Here is a 10,608-nt window from a genome sequence, read left to right on the forward strand (position 1 = left end):
TAAAGATTTTTATTTATTTATTCATGAGAGATGCAGAGAGAGAGAGGCAGAGACACAGGCAGAGGGTAAAGCAGGCTCCCTGTGGGGAGCCCAATGCAGGACTCGATCCTGGGTCCCCGGGGTCACACCCTGAGCCAAAGGCAGACGCTCAACCACTGAATCACCCAGGCATCCCAATAAATAAAATCTTTAAAAAAATTTTTTTATAAAAATGTGTTGGGGCTGGTGGAGGGGAAATGATCAATTGCTCATTGTTGGAGGAAGACAAATTGTTACAAATCCTGAGGAGGACAAATAGTTCCAAGTGAAAAACACATTTACTTTTTGACTGTATAATTTCACTTCTAAGAATGTATCCTACAGATACACTTTACTGTGTGTAAAATTATAAGCACACAAGGTTTTTTAGTGCAACATTGTTCATAATAGCAAATGATTTGGGGCAGTCTAAATGTATCCATAGGAAGTGGTTAGGTAAATTATGATACATCTGAAAAATGAGATAGTTACCTTCATGACTAAGAATGAGGAAGCTCTTTGTATACGAATATGAAAGGAGATTAAAAATAAAATCAGGGGCACCTGGATGGCTCAGTGTTTGGGCATCTGCCTTGGGCTCAGGGTGTGATCCCGGAGTCCTGGGATTGAGTCCCACATCGGGCTCCCCACAGAGAGCCTGCTTCTCCCTCTGCCTGTGTCTCTGCCTCTCTCTGTGTGTTTCTCAAGAATAAATAATTAAATAAAAATAAAAATAAAAACTGACCATTACATTCCCTTTCAGGGGCACCTGGCTGGCTCAGTTGTGGGCGTTCAACTCTTGATCTCAGCATCATGGGTTTGAGCCCACAGTGAGTGTAGAGATCATTTGAAAATAATATCTTAAAAAAAAAAGAAATTCAGGGCACCTAAGTGGCACAGTTGGTTAAGCATCCGACTCTTGATTTCGGCTTGGGTCATGATCTCAGGGTTGTGGTATCGGCCTCATATCAGGGTCCATGCTGGGTGTGGAGCCTGCTTAAGATTCTCTCTCTCTGAAATCCTACTCAGCCATCAAAAAGAAAAGAAATCTTACCATTTGCAATGACAAGGATGGAAGTAGAGGATATTATCCTGAGCAAAATAAGTCAATCAGAGAAATAATCACCATATGATCTCACTTATATGTGGAATTTAAGAGACAAAACAGGATCACAGAGGAAGGGAGGGGAAAATAAAATAAGATGAAATCAGAGAGGGAGACAAACCATAAGAGGCTCTTAATCATAGGAAACAAACTGAGAGTCGCTGGAGGGGTAGGGGTAAGGGATGGGGTCACTGGGGGATGGGCATGAAGGAGAGCATGTGGTGTCATGAGCACTGGGTGTTTTATGCAACTGATAATCACTGACTTCTACCGCTGAAGCCAATAATATATTATATGTTAATTAATTGAATTTAAAGTAAAAAAAGAAACTGAGAAAAAATAAACATAGAATGGCATAGTGAGTTAAAAAATAAAGCCTATTAGGAAGAGAAAAAAAAAATCTCTCTCTCCCTCTGTGCCTCCCCACCACCCCACTGCTCACATGCTCTCTCTCTAAAATAATAATAATAATAATAATAATAATAATAATAAATTTCCTTTTAAGTAAAATAACTGGGGGAAAAAGTAAGTGCAAGAGTGTTTTATATATACATATATATGTGTATATGCATGTGTCTGTAAAGAAAAAGTATTTTGTATGTAAATGAGTGTGTGTATAAATAGGTATGTGTTTGTATGTACATGGATACATGTGTGTATGTATAAGGGTTATGTGTATATATATAGGTATGTGTGTATACATATGGATATGTGTGTATGTATATGGGCAAATGTGTGTACAGGTATATTTGTGTGTATATGTATGTATACAGGTGTGTGCATATGGGCATGTGTGTGTATATGGGTGTGTGTACATATGGGTAAATGTGTATATATACAGGTATGTGTGTGTATGTGTGTATATGGGTATATGTGTGCATGTATAAAAAGGTATGTGTGTGTACGTATATGGGTGTATGAGTGTGTGTATGTGTATGTGTGTGTGTGCATATGGGCATGTGTGTGTATACAAGTGTGTGTATATATGGGCATATGTGCATATATACAGGTATGTGTGTGTATATGGGTGTGTATATGGGTACACATGTGTACACGTAAAGAAAACAGGTGAATATGTGTATATGACCACATGTATGTGCACACACATATATTCTGCATTTATAAGAATTGGGGATGGTGATGGTGACCGTCTCTGGGGGATTTATCCTGGGGTCCACCATAGTGCAGAGACCCACTTTCACTGCATTTTTTTTTTCAGAACAATTGTTTTAGTCTATTTCCCTTCATTTAATCTCTTCATCGATTGGACAGAGAGCATTCTCACCTCTCCATTCTTCCACCCATCTAAATAATAAAATAATGTCTGAACGGAGAAAAGAAAAGTCGGTGTGTATATCCATGGCCTGCGGTGGCCAGTCGGACTCCTCTGTGTGGGCAGCCGGGTTCCAACCCCTTTCCATTTTCCCAGCGCGTGGGATAACCCTGCTCCGGGTCCTGCTGTCACCTTCAGCTCCGACCCCCACTCATGTTCTGTCTTTTCATTTCTCACAGCGTTTTTAGGCGGTTTGGGTGTTTTCAAAAATTCATTTGACTTATTATTCGAATTTTCAAGCATACAGCAAAGTCAAGAGGCTAATACAAGGGACCCCTGGGTATTCATCAGGGACCCCTGGGTATTCATCAGCCCCATCCAGCGACCATCAACTCGCGGCTTTTTTTTTTTTTTTTTTTAAGATTTTGTGTATTTATTCATGAGAGAGAGAGAGAGAGGCAGAGGCACAGGCAGAGGGAGAAGCAGGCTCCCCGCGGGGAGCCCGATGCGGGACTCGATCCCAGGACCCCTGGGTCAGGCCCTGGGCTGAAGGCAGGCGCTCACCGGCTGAGCCCCCCCGGGCACCGCTCACCGGCGGGTCTTATTTCGCTGCCAACCCAACCCCAGTGGGGAGATTTTCCTGCCCGGCGAGAGCAGACTTGAAATCTGCTTTTCTTGGGGGAGGAATTTTTATTTCATAACTGTATTTAATAATCTTATTGACGTATCATCCACATCCCACGAAGTTCGCACCTTAAAATGTATACAGTTGGGTGGTTTTGCCGCCATCACCGGATTTTAGAACACTGTCGTTTTCTGGAAAGGAAAGGAGCCCGTGGCAGCGCTCGCCCGCCACCCCCACCCGCCGCGGAGCACTGCGCCTGCTCGAAACAGTCCACGTCACCCCGACCGGTCCCGACGCGGGGACAGCTTCCTTCAGGCCCTCGGAAACCCAGTGCCGGGACCTTTGAGTCAAATGTCAGAGAAGCTCGAGGCTTCAAGAAAGTCCACGCTGTGCCCTTCCTGCCGCTGTGTTCACGCGCGGGCGCGGGGCGCTCTTTCCTGAACCCCCGCTCCCCGGGTCTAGGTGACGCTCCTGCAGGGGACGGCGGGACGTGGCCAGGTTCACTTAAGGGAACTACGAACCGGGATCCGGGAGGCAGCGACGAGGAATTACTTCCCTTTCCCTCCGCCTCCTCGTCCTCACCAGGCTGCACGGAAGGCGAGAAGAGCCACCCCCCCCCACCTCCCCCCGCTCCAAACTCCTCCTTGCGCCCTCCAGGCCTCCGCGGAAAACCTCACTCTGTCAGAACCTACACAAGAGCGATGCCCTTAAAAGGAGAGGACCAAGGGCGCGGGGAGGTGGGGAGGCCGGGAGGGAGGACCGTCCTCCCCAGGCAGCCTCCTCCTACCCGCCCCTGCTCGGGTCTGCACGGACGGGAGCGCACACCGGGGCCCTCGCTGGGAAAACTCCCAAGACGGGAGTCTGCCGTCTGTCCCTTCCTTGAAAGAAGACAGGGTTTAGGGGGGCTCCCTGCCCCAGCGCACCTCCCTCGGGAGGCACCAGAGGCAGCGGCTGCGTAAAGAAGCCGAGGGAGGGTGACCGGCGGGAATCAGAATCCGGTCAGCGTGTCTCTCTCCGCGATAGCCCAGTCTTCCTCCGCCGCTGACCTTAATCCTCTGCTGGAAACGAACTAGGGGTAGTGGAAGGGGGAGGTGGGCGGGGGGATGGGGAGACCGGGTGACGGGGACTGAGGGGGGCCCTTGAGGGGATGAGCACTGGGTGTTATAGTATATGTTGGAAAATCGAACCCCAATAAAAAAAATGTACAAAAAAAAAAAAAAAGAAAAAAATTTTTAAAAGAGGAAAAAAAAAAAAATCCCCTGCTCCTCCCTCAGCATCTCAACCCCTTTCAGGAAACACCTGTAGACCAAATGCCTTTGGTGCAGGAGGTGATGCTCAAAGAGGCAAAGCCCCCCGGGGGGGGGGGGGGGCTCCTCATGAGCCTGCACTTTTCCAAAGGATGGTTATTAATAAGGCGAAGAAACACATGCTGGCAGCCATAAAATGTAAGTGAAATCTGTACTTCGTGTCCTGTGCTGGGAAAACTGGATGTCTATTTGTTTCCACTTTCAAGAAGCACTTAAGATATTTTCATTAATGTCGGATGAATTATTTTCATAATTCTAAGACCTGTGATCTTTTTTTAAGACCTGTGATCTTTTAAAGATTTTAAAATTTTTTAAAAGATTTTATTTATTTATTCATGAGAGACACACAGAGAGAGAGGCAGAGACACAGGCAGAGGGAGAAGCAGACTCCCTATGGGGAGCCTGATGCAGGACTCAATCTCAGGACCCTGGGGTCACGACCTGAGCCAAAGGCAGATGCTCAGCCACTGAGGCACCCAGGTGCCCCTTATTTTTATTTTTAAGTAAGCTCTACACCCAACATGGGGCTTTGAACTCACCACCCCAAGATCAAGAGTTGAAGGCTCTTCCCATGGAGCCAGCCGGGGACCCCACCTTTTGTTCATGTGTAACCTCCAGTCTACGAATGTTGTAGAAATTTATGTTTGTCTGAGCATCTAGTAGAGAAACCTTTGTTCATGTAGACTGTGAACTGTGATCCTAACATGATGACCATGGGGTGCCTGGGTCACTCAATTAGCTCATCGTCCGACTCTTGATTTGAGCTCAGGTCATGATCTCAGGGTCGTGGGATTGAGCCCCACATCAGGCTCCACACTCAGCACAGAGTCTGCTTGAGATTCTCTCCCTCTTCCTCTGCCCCTCACCCTGCTCTGTCTCAGATAAATAAATCTTTTAAAAAAGAAATATTAAGATGCTGACCTGATCCAGCGTCATCATCAACGCTCTACGACATCAATATACAAGCCCCTGTGACCTCTCGGGAACCGATCTAAAGGCATCCCTTCTTGGAAAAACAAACGCTAATATGTAAATCTCTAAGATTAACTAGAGAGCACAATACAGAATCTCAGTTTTCCAAACTCACCCGTAAAACCATAGACCCAAACCAAGCAATTCACACAAATATTCGGGACAATAGAAGCTCTCTGGGAGGATTTCATGACTTACGGTGGTTCAGTGGTTCAGTCACAGTATATTTGGGGGCTGGGGAGGAAGCTGCTAAGTCAGGAAAAGAATCAGTCTTACTACCTGATGGCGTTCCATGTGACACACGTCAAAGGAGCCATGGACTGGTCGCCAGCACTTCCAGTGAGCCGGGCACGGGGCTAAATGCCCACTGACTCAACAGCCTGGGGAGGCCACGTACTATTATTATTCCCATTTACTGTTTGAGAAACCAAGGTACAGAAAGGTCACATAACTCGCCCAAAGTCACACAGCTAGTGAGTGGCTCAGCATCCACACCACTGGCCAGAACATTTTATTGATAAAGGGAACTCAGTTCTTTCACTCAACAAACACATGAGCCTCTACCATAAATTAGGTAACAAGGAAGGGGAAATTGGATGGGGTTAATTCAGGAGGAGAAAGGAGAGAAGCATGTAAGTAAATAATAAAGCAGAAGATGATTAGGTATCCCTAACGAGGTATATAAATCTTCCCTATGTGTGTGTGTGGGGGGGGGGGATTCAGAGGAGAGAAGAGAAAGCCTCCCCTCGCATCTGGTTGGGATGATGAGGAAGACTTCACTCGGAAAGTAGGGTTTGAGGTGCCTTTAATTTTTTAGAGAGAGAGAAAGAAAGAAAGAGGGGTGCAAATCCCAAGCAGACTCTCCACTGAGTGCAGAGCCTGACTTGGGGCTTGACCCCATGACTGCGAGATCATGACCTGAGCTGAAACCAGGAGTTGGACACTCCACCATCTGAGCACCCCAAGGCGCCCCTAAATATTGTGAGGTTTTTAAAGATTTTATTTATCCATGAGAGACAAAGAGAGAGAGGCAGAGACACAAGCAGGCTCAATGCAGGGAGCCTGACGTGGGACTTGATCCTGGGTCTCCAGGATCACACCCTGGGCTGAAGGTGGCGCTAAACCGCTGAGCCACCCGGGCTGCCGTATTGTGAGTTTCTTTTTCTTCTTCTTTTTTTTTTTTTTTTTTAATTTTTATTTATTTATGATAGAGAGAGAGAGAGAGAGAGAGAGAGAGAGAGAGGCAGAGACACAGGCAGAGGGAGAAGTAGGCTCCATGCACCGGGAGCCCGATGTGGGATTCGATTCCAGGTCTCCAGGATCGCGCCCTTGGCCAAAGGCAGGCGCCAAACCGCAGCGCCACCCAGGGATCCCCGTATCGTAAGTTTCTAATGGAAGAGTACCAAGCCTCATCCATGGGGCTTATTTTCTAGAATGTTTACTCCGCAGAGGTTATCTCTCTGTGGGAGAGGGAGTGCTGTTGACACTCACCTTAAAAGGAAGATATCCTGTCTGGCTGGTCTTGTTCTGCTCTGGGGTGAGCAGCCTGGATAGGAGACAGTCACGGGGAGGGTAACACCGAGGCCCTAAACAAGCACCTGCAGGGTGGGATCCCACACTGGGAGGGGCCAGGTTGGAGCAGAGGAATAAGCTGAACTGGGTAAGGATTCAGGCCGACCAGGGTTCACCTGATGCCTGCCATCCCAGGCCAGGGTCCCTGAGACAGAGGGCAGCATGGGGTTAGAGGGCTGCTGCCGGTGCTGGAAGACAGGATGACTCATCTGTGTGGGAGAAGTCTCTAGAACCAGTGAGGGTTTCTGCTAGGTGTTCAGGGTGCCCACCCCACGCCCAGGCCAGACAGGAACTCACAGGCTCCGAGGATTTCATGTCCACCCTCCCACCCAAGCCAACATTAGAATTCCGATGGCATTGTGAGGTCTTCACAATAGGCCCCCCCAGCCGTTGTCAAGGGCTCTGGGTACTTCCTGACCAAGTGTACAGATGAGGGAAAGTGATAAATCACTGGACACCGGGATCCATACTGCTCTTCCCACATTCCCGGTGGGGACAGTCCCGGCGGGGACAGTACGGAGAGTGAGGAGCCGTCCTTCTTTGTTGACTGAGTGACGAGAACAGCCTTAGGGACCCCAAACTCCCTCGCTATCGCAGGCTATTCCCCTAGGATGCCCATTCCCCCTGGAAGGGGCACTGGGTGCTGTAGGGTTAGGGTGGGCTGACAGGTAGGAGCAGGTAGGCAGGTAGGAGCCTTGGGGCTGAGCCCCACCTACTGAGAAGCAAGGGACTCTGCAGGTGGGAAGGGGAAGTCGTGCCCCTGCCCCGAGCCCCTCCCAGGGCCACCGCCCCTCTTCCTGGGGCACGCACGTCCAAGGGAGACCTTTCCAGCGGAGACCTACAGTGACCTGTCTCCCCAACTCTGCCCATCCTCTCGCCCCTGGCAGGTGTAAGTGGGATCTGGGGACACAGCAGTGAGTGTCCCCACCCCGACATTCCTCATTAAGCAAAGTGCTTCCACCTTCCGCTTGCGGGATCCACGCTCACTGGGCTCCCCACCCCGCCCCACAAAAGGCCTTTATATCAACCCCCTGCGGATCACACTTGGAGCAGTAGCGAACCTGCTCCCTGACCCCCTTCTGGGGATCTCGCCCGTCTCCGGACACCGAACTCACCTCCCATCAAACTAATTCCAAGAGCGCGACCTGCGCTTCATTATTTTTCTTCCCCTTCCCTTAACGTCTAGGCTACGTTGATCCTAAGTCATGGCGTCCCATCCACAAACGGCAGCGGGAACAGGAGCCTCTGGCCTGGGGGTGAGGAATGGGGGCCCTAAGTTAGAACACGGACGCTCCCCGGGCCCGGAACCTGCCCCCCCACCCGGAGCACAGCTCACAGCCACCCCCCTGGGCTGCTTGGAGGATGCCTCTTCTGCACCTGCTACATGGTCCAGACTCTGCCCCCAGGACTGCAGGTGCCCCGCCAACGTCCCTTCTGTCCCTCTCTTTGGAATGCAAGAGCATCCTCGACGGGGAAGAAATGCTAACTCTGAAGGGGGCCAGGTCATCCCTTCTGGAAATCCAAGCGGAAACCTGGTGGTCGCCACAGGTGCCCCCGCGTCTGACCCCCGGTAGCCTCCATCCTCCACCTTCCCGGGTCAGCCCCGCGGGATGCGCAGGCTTCTGCGCATGCGCACCCCGCCCCGGAGAGGCTCGCGGGGCCCCGCACGGCCGCGCTCTGGAGGCTCTGTGAACGCGCCCGCGGGAGGCCCGCGAGGGAGCCTGCGCCCTGTCTCCCCCTGGCGGCCAGCGGCGGAACTTCAGGGCTGGGGACGTCTTGCTGGGGGCGCAGGGACCCCCTCTGCGGAGGGCACAGATGGGAAAAAGAGCTTCAGCGTCACTCACCCCGGAGCTGACCTCGTGTGCGGCTTCCCCCTCCCTGCCAAGGCTTCCTTTCCAGTTCAGAACGCCAACTGCGCGCTGCCCACGTGTGCCAGGCCCTTTAAGTGTATTATTATCTCCTTAAATCTTCCCAAGGGTGTCATTGGGCTGTTGGTCCCGAGCACAGAGAAGAAACTGAGGCCCAGCACAGATGATGATGAGAGACACGGTCGTAATCCTGGTCAGTGTGCCCTGCCTGCTGGGGACCCGGCCCTAAGCTTGGAGAGAGGGGAGCTGCTTCTCTGCAGTTGAGAACCCTCTGCAAGAAGTGGAATGCTTATGCTTTCCATGCTCATTTCTTTTTTTTTTTTTTAAGATTTATTTATTTATTCATGAGACACAGAGAGATAGAGAAGCAGGGAGCCCAATGCGGGACTCAATCCTGTACCCTCAGGATCACGCCCTGGGCGGAAGGCAGATGCCCAACCACTGAGCCACCCAGGCGTCCCATCCATGCTCATTTCTAAAGAACTTTTCATGCTGGTCTGTGTGCTGGGGGCGCAAGCTTGGGGCTCCAGGAGCTCAGGGCAAGACGTTCTCAGGTATCTGCACACATGCTCCAGGGATCCTCGGGGGCGGTGGGGGCGCCAAGGTGGACCTGCTCACTGAGGAGGCATCAGGGACACTACAGGTTAATGGCAGCTCCTGCAACCGTGGCAATGTTTTGGGATGAGAGAAGCAGTCTCTACAACACCCATCTGGTGACCAGACCTTTAGAGGAGACACACTATCCAAACGATGCCAGTCTCCTCTCCCCCTCTTCCCTTCCAAGAGAGATCGAAATGGGAACTTGTTACAATAAGGCGAAACTGCTGGCCTTGGGCCTGGACAGAGGGAAACACTAAACCATCTTTAAGCAGTGGCCAGATATGTTAATGAAGCGGCTCAGAGTAGCGGGGCCATAGGGCCTATGAGCCAGGTTAGGTTAGGTGGGATACTTAGAGCCAGCCTGTCTTTGGTGACATCCCCTAAAAGTCTACTGTTAAGGAAAGCAGGACCACAGAGACACCCAGGGTCTCAAGTCTCCACATGGTGGTGCAAGCAGAGCTGGTGATACAGCAGGAACGGTGGGTCTCTGAGGACGGCAAGTAGAAGCCACCCAAGGTCTACCTGCACCAAAATGTCATCAAGTAGCTGGGGACATTAAATCTTTAAAAGGGAATAGAGCAACTTCAAACAAAGCCAAATTAGAAGCTAGGAATTACAGAAAGCTATGAAAAAGATGGTTTTTTATAAAGAAAGTTTGGGGATCCCCATATTTAAGATCTCAAAATTCCAGGCGGAAATAAAAATCCCAGAAAGTCCCAATGAATAAGCAACAAAGGAAAGAGGCCCCTCCAAGAGAGATATGAAGACGAGCAAATGGAATTTCCAAGGAAACCAGGGGTGAAATTGGAGAAATGTCCAAACTGAGTGGGAAAGAAAGCTGGCAGACTGGGTGGCTTCTCCCACGATTTGAGGGGGGCCACAAATACCAGCTCCCGTGTCTTTAGGCGGCAGCTTCGGGGGAGGCCAGAAGCAGAAGGCTGACTCAGGAAACCTGAGGTGAGAGTTTATGGTGGCTTCTAGAAGGAAAGGTGACATGTGACATCCTGGAGGCAGGAGGAGGGGGATCTGGACTCCAGTCAAATCACCAGGGTCCAAGCCCTAACTTTGTCTCTTAGGAACTGTAGGATCTAGGATCGGGCAATCCATTCATCTATTTAGAGCTCAGTCCTCCCATCTGAAAAATGGGACACAAAGCAGACCGACTCTACAGGGTCATCTTAAGGACGACATGCATATGGAGTGTGGGCACCGGCAGTGGGAAAGGTTGGGGGGCGCCTCTCTGAATAAAATCTAAAGTTCATCACATT

This window comes from Vulpes vulpes, chromosome 12 (assembly GCF_048418805.1).
Source record: "Vulpes vulpes isolate BD-2025 chromosome 12, VulVul3, whole genome shotgun sequence".
Classification (NCBI taxonomy): Eukaryota; Metazoa; Chordata; class Mammalia; order Carnivora; family Canidae; genus Vulpes; species Vulpes vulpes.